Consider the following 12,724-nt stretch of genomic DNA (forward strand, 5'->3'; position numbering starts at 1 on the left):
CCCTCTCAGCCTGATCCAGAATGTGTTAAACTTACACAAGAATGCCAGGAACGTCGTAAAGGCTCAAGCTCGACACATGGCACCTAGAACCATAGCGCAGATGAACTCTTACCACAGCTGCATCACCATAGAAGAGTACATGAAGAAGCAGCCATACTTTCTGGAGATTTTCAAGGCACAGAGACTTTTAGAAAAATAGGGCTGGCAATCTGGTATCTGATTTGAATCTGGGAAGCTACAAGAGAAATATGTGTGTGACTCAGTAGGATGTAGGACACTATGGATTCATTTTCCACCTCTGCCTCACACTTGAACTTCACAAAACTTAAGGTTTAGCTTCTCTCCCCACGGACTGCTCAATAAGGCTAAAAGGAATTTAACATCCCATAACTGAAATTAATCATCATTACACTGTCAGCAGCAGAATCAGAAAAAAGATGTTATAAAAAATGATAGAAATATTTAGACAAAACTCAAAAACGCAGCTCTTGAGTCTATTGGATGTCAGCATATTGCTCCAGAGTCCAAAGCAGCATTACAAACATCCAGCCCTGAGCTTAGTGATGCCACTTGTAATGAGTTAATTAAAGAAATGTTAAATAGCTACTCATAAAATCTTCTTTCTTCCAGAATGGACATTGTTTAATTAGTTCTCAACAAATAAAAGATCATCAGCTTTTATTCTATGATAAATCTTTCAATTGCAATGTGTTTGCACTCTCCTGTGCTACCCCTCTAGCTGCTATGAGCTGTTAGCAATGTTTCCAGAATCAAAACCTGGAACTGTCCTTGCCTCTTCCCAAATGTCAGAACTGACAAAAATGAAACAGAATGACATTGCCAACAGTTTTTACCTGATCCCATCATCCTTGCTGAAAATAAGTGTATAAATAAAAATAACGTGAGGCATAACTTAATCCTACTCCTACTGAAGTTAATCAAATTTTTCCTTTGACTGAAGTGAGAAGACTCTTCATATGCCATTACACAACCCTAACCAGACCAGATATCCCTATACCTCTCCTTTCTCATCTGTAGCCTCATTTGGGGGGGAAAGAAAGGGGAGGGGGGTAGTGGGAAGGGAACAAATCAAAGCAAAACAAACCAAACAAAGAACAGGGCATGAACCCCCCAAAAAAGTCATGATCCTTACATCATGGTTTAGTAAATGTCAGTGTTCTCTCTGGCCATGAAAAGCAGTCCACAGTTTACAGGTCCACGTTACACGGTAGAATTTTTAAGTTTGTTATTGCCACATAGCCACATGACTGCCACATAAGTGGGGACTGATCATGATTCTTCCATGCAAAAAGCTTGGGAAGCAGTAGTCTAAGGGGGCTAGGTTTTACAGAGAACTATTTTACCCCAAAAAATTGATTTTTAAAAATATTCCTCTACTTTGTAGCCAGAGGCTACTAAAGCAAACAGCTTTACAGTCTTTCAGGAGAACACAGTTAGGCAAAGCCAAAAACCCTATGAAGCAGCAGCAATAGATATAAATGTAATAAAGCAAAGCATTGATTTCTAGTCCACTAAATTGCTCCTTTTAAAGGCATCCACCTCCTTACATTGGCTACACAGGGAGATGAAATTCTTGTGTTTTCCTTGCCTAAAAATAGCCCATACAGAAATCCTCTTTTCAGAGCTCCTTATCCCCAGTATACCCATCTTACAATAGTACTGATAAGTCCTTCCTGAAGTAGATTGCCTTCAAGAGCTCATAAATTAATTTCGTTTCCTATTTAACATTCAACACATTTTGTGCTAATAAAGCTTCAAGAGCTTGCTGGACTTTCATATTTCTATATCTTCAGTAAAGGCTTCTGAGAATCTGGCCAAGACCTCACTGCAAGCACGGAATCACAGTAATAGCAATATATATTTTACAAGGTTATAGAATTAATGACACAGTATTCTGCTTTAAATTATTGTTAAGGATAATTCTGGCAGTGCCAACATTCCCTAGCCACAACTCCGTTAAGCAAACCTGAGAAGGACATATAAATGCAGATTTGGGAGGGGGTGGTGAACAGACAAAGCTCCTTTCCCACTCATGAAACAGCTGAAACAAGGAAGCAAAGCCACTGGTGGTGGATTCCGACAGCTTTCCCCCTAACTAACATCTCACGAAGACAGAAACGTGGACGTGAGTAGGTTGTGAGGCCTCAGGTGAATACAACCAGTAAAGACCCATTTGATCCATCAGTAGTGTCCCATCCAGTCTGTGGGGAAGGAAAAGGCAAGATGGCACATCCCCTCAGCAAATGAAAAGGAGTCACATGAACTAATGGTATTGCTTATATTCTACTTACCTGTTCTACTGGTGTATTTCCCCAAATTTAGGACCATTCCCCTTCAAATGTCCCACTGTTTGAATGCAGCTTCTGAGCACTCAAACTGAAAACTTGCCTCTTAAAAGATCCTAGACAGTCCAAAGGCATGGACACTTAATTTTCCTTTGGTGAGATAACTAGTTTGCCAAAAGGGACCCCTAGACTGCAGATGTGGCCGTTGTGACTGCCAGCACCACGTGATAGAAAGGTAACAGGAGAAGGCAGCACTACACTGACCACTGGGAAAGGAGAAGACGACATAGAGGCTGGAGGCCTCGATTCTTGTTTAGATGCAAGCAACAGCATTTTTATTATTCACTTACAATACAAAAAAAATCAAAAATCAATCTCCACAAAAGTCACAGAAATGTTCAACACACCTGGAAACAGAAAAGAAATGAGAGGTTCACCTTGAAGTTTCTAAGCAGTGGGGCAGAGCGCACCCTCAGCAAGGCTGCAGGTGTCACAGAACTGGGAGGAGCGGCTGTTACACCAGAGGGTTGTGCTGTCACCCAGAGGGACCTCAACAGGCTGGGGAAATCGGCAACAGGACCTCATGAAGTTCAACACAGGCAAGTGCAAAGTCCTGCCCCTGGGAAGGGACAACCCCACGCACCAGGACAAGCTGGGGGCTGACAGACCCAAAAAAGCAGCTTTGCAGAAAAGGACCTAGGGGCCATGGTGGACTCCAGGTTGAACACAAGCCAGCAACGTGCCCTTTGCGGCAAAGAAGGCTGGCAGCCTCTTGGGCTGCATTAGGAAGAGGAGGGTTGCCAGGAGGTTGAGGGAGGTGACCCTTCCCCTTTGCTCCGCACTGGTGAGGCCACACCTGGAGTGCTGTGTCCAGTTCCGGGCTCCTCGGTACAAGACAGACATGGACATACTGGAGAGAGTCCAGCCAAGGGCCTTCCAACCTCAACCACGCTGTGACTGTGATTTTTCTCGATACCATTGCAAGAGCAGGATGAGTAGGAGCTACCGGTACATCACAAATATCAGTAGCGTTTTGACACTACCTGCGGTGGCTTTAAGCCTGCCCATACCCTCCAATGGCATTTCGAATTCTGGCTCAGCTTACAGCAGGTGGAGATCTCAACTAGAAATTTCATGGTAGGTTTCTGTGTCTGCATGTGTGTGTGCACGCATGTGTGCATGCATGCACGTGCTTATACATGGAAATAATGCAACTGAGGTACAGGAACACAGTACTACAAAAACAAGAACAAAAGAAAATATTCATTATCAAGATGATACTGACAAGAGGAAAATATTTCGTTGTTATATGTTCAAACACAGAAAGAAGTCCTTGCAACTTGTGATTCTAACCCCCTTTTTGTGCTCAGACCAAGTTGCCACAGGAGCATCTCAGCAAGATTGGGGTTAGGTAATGAAATCTGCACTGAGGGCTGCTGCACAGGCACAGAAATACCCGAGCATTCTGCAAGGTGTTAAAGTGTTAGTAAAGATGTAACTATAGGATAATATGTTGTAAAAAGTGACTTCATGTTGTGAAAAAGTTTGCACCAGGTCAGTAGTTACCTGTATGTCACAAAGGATTTACAATATTTGTTGCAGTATGCCACGGCTACTGCATCTCACCTGAGACAAAAGAAAACAGAATAAATATTTAGGTTCATAAAGCTGTGGTGGGGATGGACTCCACCATACTCAGGGTAGGTAGCTACACCAGTATGCTGCTTGGTTGATCCCTTTGCCTCAGTCCCGTGAGAATCAGCAAGCTCCTCCTGTATTTAAGATGAAAAGCATCATAGCTTTCTGAAGAAAACTAATATTCACAAAGCAACAGAGCTAGTTTGAAACATCCGGCACTGCAGCCAGAAGGAGAAAGGCACGTTTGAGAGCCAGTACCATAGTTACGATGCCTCCGACCTTCCATTTTTTTGCTACTGTATTTTCATAAAGTTTTTTCAGTACTTAGTGTAAATCTTACTCCATATAGCTCCTTTTGGGGGAAATTTTTTTTAAATCTCATCCCCTTAATGAGCTAAATTTTTATCATCAAAGCAGGAGACTTGCCCATGCTCTAAGTTATATGAGGTACAAAAGCACAACCCAGGAGAAATTAAATTCAGCTTCAGAACTACATGAACTTGGACATTGCTGAAATTAAGGTGGTAATTTCAGGCTCTGAACATTAAAAAAAAGCACATCTTAACAACTGCTATGCAGGGCAGATTTTTATATGGGAACCTTAGGAATCTTTGGATGCTGTTTCTACCAACTCTACTCTCCAATAAAAACCAAAACATTGCATGTACATATCGTCATCGCCGCTTACGGTGAACGCCTTACAACTTCCGCAGCAACTGGTGCATTTCTAACATATCCAATAGCACTTCACAGAATAAGTGTGCACTGCACAGTATTACATAAATCTTCACACCTCCTTGTCCAAAAAGCTTATCAATACAAGGCCTTCAGTTATTGCTGCTCCTTCTGAAGCTGCAAAGGAGCAGGGAGAAAAGGATTGAGTAAAACCAGGGTTTATTGTTTCTAGGAAATAAGAGGTTGGAAATTGTAAGATGAGAATGAATATAGGGCAGCATAAACAGTCACAGTTGGCAATTCACAACAAGTTTTCATAATTCCAGCCAAAATCTTGTTTCACACCATCACCCAGAGGAGAGAGCACCCTGGGAGTGCAATTTCCACCTCTGTCTGCTTGTGTTGCTGCCCAGCCCTGATGGGATGTTCTGAAAGCTCACACACATCCAGTACTATCACGTGCTTTGAGAAGTAACCAAATATCTCTTTCTTCCCATCAGGCAATCAAGTTAGGCTTATGCTTTTTTAATTTTTATTGTACCGTTTTGCTATTTCTCTGTCTGCTGCTACCATCCCATCCCCCACCCCAAACTTAACTACAGGGAATAATTTTTTTATTGCTTCAAATAAGAGGAATTTCAGGTCAGAACTTTCCTGGATTTACTAGAGGACAATTTAGAGACTCAAAAGGTACTTCCTGCTTGTTCTTACAGGTTAGCTGAAAGATGGTGCCTGTTAAACACCTGGAGGGAAATATCCATGTTGAGGTTAATACAAGCTGTGATTAAAATCTTCACCTTCTATTTGCTTTTTTCTTGCCTTGATAGTACTGGGATAATATATATTTAACACAGAGATGGACTGAACTTGCAATGCAAAAAGAAAAGATGCATAGAAATATATGAAAGACATACTAGAAACTACTTCTGTGCTGTCAGCAAGAGACTGCAGAAGAAGTAAGCTCAATTTTTCTTCTCTGTAGCTCGCCTTTAGACAGCTCACAGTCAGTCCATCACAACTCCGAGCAGGTGGCATGTGCTACTCTTTGCAGCTCCTGCCTTACGTTAGTGTGCCTTCTCCCAGGGAATTCACCACCACCAGTTCAACTAGGCAAGCTTCCCTATTTAGAGTGAAATCATCACACTAACACTTGTAGGTAACAGTCATCATAGACTTGCCAATAGCAGGTCAAGTGCTTTTTACAAGACGGTTTACAAGACTAGCAATTGCTCATGAACATGGAAACAAAACCAAAAAAGAAAGATGACCTGACCAGCTTGTGAAGGGGCTGCAGCCCCTTCAGAACAGGAACAAACAGATATTACCAAAGGACTGGCAGCCCAGAGGAGCATGTTCTGGCAGAAGAGCTGCTCGCTTCAGAAAGAGGGTCAAAGAAAGAGAGGAGCAAGTCACGGTTGAAAGGAATTCCTATATAGCTGATCCCAGAAAAACTACAGGCTGGAACGGGCAACTGGAAGAAGAGACTTCCAGATTCTCCTTCAGGACATGACCATAAATTTACTGCTTGATCTTAGACAACCAACTTACTACTTGCATGCTGACAGCCACCACCTGAAAGTTGGATAACAGTTCACGGCTACTGTACCTCACAAATATAGTGAGGCTTAATTGTTAACATTTGCAAAGCCCAGAGACAAAGTTCAGATGAAAAGGTTCACTACCACTCAGTACGTACAGATGGAGAGAAGAGATAACACGTTAACTCTATTTGCTGAAGTGGTGCAATATAATTCAATTCTACAACCGCAAACAAATTGAATGAAGAGTTACACACACGTGCATGTACACACATTCTCCCTCAGCCCTGATGCTATCAGTTATTTGTGTAATATAAAGATGGGATCCTGAAAACCCTGCTGTGTTCATAGCCTTACAGCTCAATTCCATCTTTGCAGTGTGCACGAACGTGGGCACTGCATCTTGTAAACATCTTAAAATACACACAGTAGGAAAAGGACTAAGATTCTGCTTATTTTTCCCTTCTATTGCAATAACAGCAGCATATAGAAGGCAGGATAAACAAAAATACCTGGAAGTGTGCATAAGGAAAACACAAGACAACTTTATGCTTAATACATGCTTTATATTTTTTTCTTTTTGCTAACATATCACTTCTTGTTCCAGATGTTGTGTCACCAGATGGCACGAGCACAGTTCTCACAATGAAGTGCTGTGCTGCCAACGGTGACATTTAGCAGAAGTGGTAGGGTCCCCTTCAGAACAAACCTATAACATTAGACCAAAACCAGCCCTAGAAGCTCCGTCAGGCAGTCACAGCTGTGACTGGAGAGCTGAGCCGGAGCAGGTAGCCTGTATTCCCCGTGCAGTTCTCATGACCTCTTCACCCACCGTACAGGGATTATAGCCACAGCGGAGAGAGCGGCTGTGCTTAAAGCAAAGGGCACCTGGCATCCTCCCCCCGCAAACTGCATCACCGACGAGACGGGCAGCTATTTCCTTGTAGCCGGGGTTCACTGGCTGACAAACGTACGTGACATATTCCTGTAGAATAACAGGATGGTGAAGTGACTCGACGAGGAAGGAAGACTCATCTTCTACTTTAATGGCACTTCAGACTGAGGAGACAGAGATCTATAAATGGTTTACCACTGTGAGAAATTAGTTGAGAATCCAGCCTCAGGTTGTTGCATTCCCTGTATCTTCCCGGAATAAACTTTTACAGGATAGGAAGTGGAAAAAAAAAGGGGGGAGGGGGGAAGGCAGGAAACCTTAAAGTATTGAGAATCATTAAAAAAGATTTTGGGTCAGTTTTCCCTGTTTACTTTCTTATTTGAGAATGTTTCATGAAAATGATAATTTTTTTTTAATTATTATTAGAAAAGGAGAGAGACCTGACTTTCAGCTTTCCCTCCGCTGCACATTATTACTTCAGAGCAAAGGCAGTGGGACTGCTTAAGTGTGTTTTTACATAAACTTGCTTTTTGTTTGCTTGCTTGCTTATCTGTTTTTCATGTGTGCAATATCCTTATGCAAATGAAATAAGAAAAAAACCCCACCAAACCATAGCCAGGCTTTTAACAGTTTCACTCCCAAGAATCTTTGTGCAAGATTTGGAAGAATTGACCCCTAATATTAAAACTGTGTATTTTAAAGCTGATTCTATAGATCAATAAAGAACTCATTTAAATTGAGATCAAGGAGGAGAGTGTGGTTATCTGTTCTGAACCATCACTTAACTGAAACCACGTGATCTTCCTGGATCACATTCGCTCTCAAAACCCTTAGCTGCAGTTGAACGTGAACACTGTTCTCCTACCCCGTGAGATTACCGATCCTACAGAGGGTCTTGATTTTGACTGCATTTTTCCAGCGAAAAGTATCCTCCAAGAAGAGTCACCCAAAGACAACGCACTCACACAAAGCTTATACTTTTCACAAACTCCCGTGAAAACGTGAACCAAGTTCTCCTCCCTCTCTGTCAAGGTTGAGATGTGCAAATTCAGGCACCTTCATGTGCTCTGAATGGAGCTGGAGAAAAGCCAGCCAAGGCAGGCACCAGAGCCTGGAGGGAACTCCACTGAGTAGCCCTCAGGAGCCCACTCCAGCATCTTCACACTTCTTGACTCAGTTGCCTCTTTACTCTCTGTAACAGCAGGTTATTCACACAGCACCTACCCTGAGGCCCAATTGCAGGTTCCGGGCTCTAGCTGAAATCCGTACACATCGCACCAAAACGTAAAACTCTTAGCATTTCAGTCACTCAAATTACAGGACATAAAACGTGTTTTAAGCAACACGTTGATAAATTTGTGCAAATTCTTCAAGGCTGACCTACAGAGCAGAGTTTCAACTTGGATTAGCATGATATATTAGTATTAGTTACTGCTAGTCCTTATCTAAAGCCCTTGCAAAAGTTTGCTCAATTTCCTTCTTCATTTTATTCAAGTCATGAGAGAATAAAAAGGGAAAAAAAGACAGGCCACACTAAAGAAATAGCATTCTATATATGTGTCGTGGGGGAGAAGAAAAAAAGTCAGAATCTTTGCTGGAAGAATGAAGACAGCTCACCTGAGGGGTAGCTTCATTTCTAGGAGATTCTTGTCTACACCCAACTCCCTTCCTCCAGGCAAAGCCTTCAAGGCTCCTAGTGCTGCAGTGCTAGTGCAATGTGAATAGTAGTAGGGCAACACACAGGTAGGTTTCTGAAAACTGCTACAAAAATGGGGGGGGTTTGGTGCCTTGACATACCATAGTGCAGTTGCTTGGAAAGTAAAAACTTTCTAGGTAGAGTTTGGTGTCAGACACCACCCTCCCATCCAAGAAAAACCTTACCCAAGCCATTTGAGGGACTCCCTGACCTCAGAGAATTCCTTTGATGCACCATTAGTAAAACATTTTCATTGAAACCCTATATTGTGTGTGAATTTGTTGGCCTTCCACAATTGCTAAATTCTTTCTCAAAGTTAGACACCTAAAATAACACTACAAGAATAGTTCCAGAAGGAGCACAAGTATTCCAGGCTACTTTAACCTAAAAAGCAGATAACAGGGTGGTGGGGAGGAAAAAGCATACAAGATGGCTGTGGAACATGTCTTTTGCTAGGCACGGTTTCTCACAGCTCCTGTATGAAAACGTCCTTCGAGATAGCAATGTGACTACTTGACATTCAAGACTACATGGCAATTACTACTTTGGACAGTAGTTCCACTGCCTACTCGCAGTACAGATGTAGGCACCCAACTTACCGTTGGAATCACCACTGTGAGAAAGATGCTTTTTTAAGAAAGTTGATGCTCTGAGGCTCAGAACTAGCTCGGCTGTCACAGGCACCCTTCTGATCCTGAATCTACAGATCTTGTGTGTAACGTTCCTTCAAGAGCATTCATAGAAATATTATCTACATTGCTCTCACTGGGTTTAAGCACGCGCAGACATACAAGTACAGTAAAAACAGAGTTTCAGATTTCACAGTTCTGGTCAGTGAAGATTTCTGTATGCCAGTGCACAACTGGCCAGGTATGCCAGGTTCCTTCCCTCTTGGCAGTTCTGAGGTTTGCCACAGCCAGAACCTTGACGGGAGGAACTCACCTTTTGGATGCCTCATCAGCATCTCACTTGACCAGGGTGAAGTGCATCAGATTTTAGAGAGGGAAGAATTTTCCCCTTTAGTTAAACTAACAGGCTCTTCCCTGGAGTTTTACAGACTTTTCTTGGAGTACAATGGGAGGAATCCATTCAGAGATCATTTTATACCTTCATTAACCAGTTTCCCGATACTGCAAGGGTCTGATGGCATCATGCAAGTCAAGGGTTAAGGGTGAAAGTTAATTTATTCCAAAATATTTTTTTAACCTTTATATTTAGAAAAAGATATAATAATCCAGTAATCTCCTCTGATTTAAGTTGTCATTACATTAGAGCAAGCGATTCTTTGGGCAAGGGAGAGTTCAGATTGCTAAGGGGCTGCAGAACACTATTCCAATAATAGAAAATCAATGAACATCTGAAGTTGACTACTGTCAAGAGAACTTGAGGAGTCACTTTCTGTATCATTTCCCTGTTATAACCATTTTTTTTTAAAAAAAAGGGGGGGGGAAGAAGAAGGACACAAAATTGTAAGTGCAACAACATTTAAAGAAGTTCAGTTCTGTAATTTCACCATCACAGAAAACTATGGTAGAGCCTTTGTGAATACTTTCATTTTAGAAACTGTAACTGAAATTTCCTGTTAGCCACCTGTAAATGACTTACCAATCAGGGCAGGGGGATTCAGTTAAAATGCATATGGTAGGAAGGTATCATCAAGATTGGTACCACAAGTTAAATTAGTAATTTAGTGATTTTTTGTTAATGCTTTTCCATGACAAGTTGCAAAATCAGTCCTTATACAGAGATTCTGTTCAAGGATACTCTACAGTCAATTTATTCACTAAAAATAGCCTCTCTTCTCAGGGAACCAAGGAAACTAGGGGTTCTCTAATTGACTGAAGTCACCTACTTTTCCTGTGTTTTCATTTCAATACACAACACAAAAAAGTTATATATTCCTCAAAAATGCCTTGACACAGTGCCTACAATACCAAGTGCTGAAGACACTGACGTATTATCAAAATCATATGTAATTTTGTCTCCCCTTTAATGTGAAAACATTTTCAAGTTTTACTTATTCCTCCATTTTTGAAAAGTGACTGAAGTTTGAGATAATGAATGACGAAGGAGAAATGACAAAATGCTTACCGTTGCTCAAGAAACATGGCTTGGAGGTTGGTTGGTTTGTCTTTGAGATATAACAAATATTCCACTAGAAGCCTTTTCCTAACTTTGTATTTGTTAAGCCAGCTAGCTATAACACATACATCTCCTTGAAATTGTATAACAATATGCTAAACATCGTTTTCACTGCAAACTCTGAGTTGTTGCTCTATTTTCATTAGGACCCGGGAATTCCACCCTTGACTTCGCAATAAGTTTTGTTAGAGACACTGTTTTGGTGCAAGTTAAAGGAGTTAGCAAGCCCAGAAGGGACATGATGTTGTTAGAGCTAATCGAGCGACAATGGAATGCTTAGTATTACACGAAAGGCCACAAACTCCGGCATCTGACCTACAAAATGCCAGATTTTTCATGTTGATGCGAAGTTAACATACATGCACTAGGTGGTTGAATTTCTGGATGCTGTTGCCTGAACTCTGAGTACTTTCCTCATGCAGACTGGATGCAAAAGAAGAGTTGCACAGACAACTAAAATGTGATGTTACTTTATATGCAAAGTTTGGGTGTGAATATCTGACAATAACAACTTAAATTATGATTTCAGTACACCACTGCTTCATGTAAAAGCAATTTTAGCAAGTTTCAATACATAGAAAAACCTCCCTGTGGGATTTTTATTTTTTAGGAAAAATAACCAGAAGAAATCAAACTGTGAATAGTCACTCAGTTGACATACATAAGACAGATTAATGGTTATACTTTTATCTCCCTATACAGTTATTAGTAGATATACTTATTTCTTTGGCCTTAGGAATTCTGATAGACTAAAACAAAAAAGTAGGAGTATAAAAAAAAAGTTACATCATTCTGAAGGAGGATATATGAAAATCCATTAAAAGAAAATGCTAGTGTAATGTCCACAGGGACATTTCCAAATATCATTAAAACCAGCCGACACCCACTTACCATGGAATGAAGTGAGTCACAAGTCTCAACTCATTTCACTAGATACTGATCTACTGCATAGAAAACAGGGGTAAACAGAATTGTTTAAGCTTTAAAATTCTTAAAATAACTCTAAATATTTTTCCAGAAGACCTCTGGTAAAATAACACTCACAGTCAGCATGGACAAAGGAGAGCCCAGCAAAGGACGACAAAGATAACTGGAGTATTGACATATGAGGAGAGGCTGAGAGAGCCAGGACTGTTCAGCGTGGAGGAGAGAAGGTTCAGGGGGATCTTACAAACACGTGTAAGTACCTGATGGAGGGGCATGGAAGAAGATGGAGACAGACTCTTCTCAGTGGTGCCCAGTGACAGGACAGGAGTCAAGGAAGGGCACAAACTGAAATATAGGAAATTCTGTTTAAATACAGAAATGCCTTTCTACTGTGGAGATGGTCAAACACTAGAACAGGTTGCCCAGAGAGCTTGTGGAGTCTTTGTCCCTGGAGATACTCAAAACCTGCTCTGGCTGAGCCTGCTTGAGCTGGGCAGGGAGCTAGACTGGACTCCAGAGGTTGCTTTGAATCTCAATGATGCTGCAATTGTCAAGTCTATAACAAAAAAATACAGATTGACCTAACATTAATACTGGGAAATGATAGTTTTTGATCAAAGCAAAGTATGCAACTGAAGAAAATTAAAAGTTCTACCATTGCCACAGAAAGATATTTACATCTGTTGATGCAACTGTCTCGCTCTGGATTTTTGTTTGGGTTTTCATGTGTACCATAAAGTATCCCCAGGGATTTAGAAATTTTTTTTCTGTTTCCACTACAATGTGAATTTTTTAAGCATGCTTCCGACATTTTAAACTCTGTTGGTTTCAGTTTTAAGGAAGTTAAATAAAAATGGAATCTGTAACTTTACACAGCTTTCTGTGACACATTTCAGCCTTAAGCTGT

The sequence above is a fragment of the Phaethon lepturus genome, unplaced genomic scaffold (assembly GCF_000687285.1).
Source record: "Phaethon lepturus isolate BGI_N335 unplaced genomic scaffold, ASM68728v1 scaffold1979, whole genome shotgun sequence".
NCBI lineage: Eukaryota > Metazoa > Chordata > Aves > Phaethontiformes > Phaethontidae > Phaethon > Phaethon lepturus.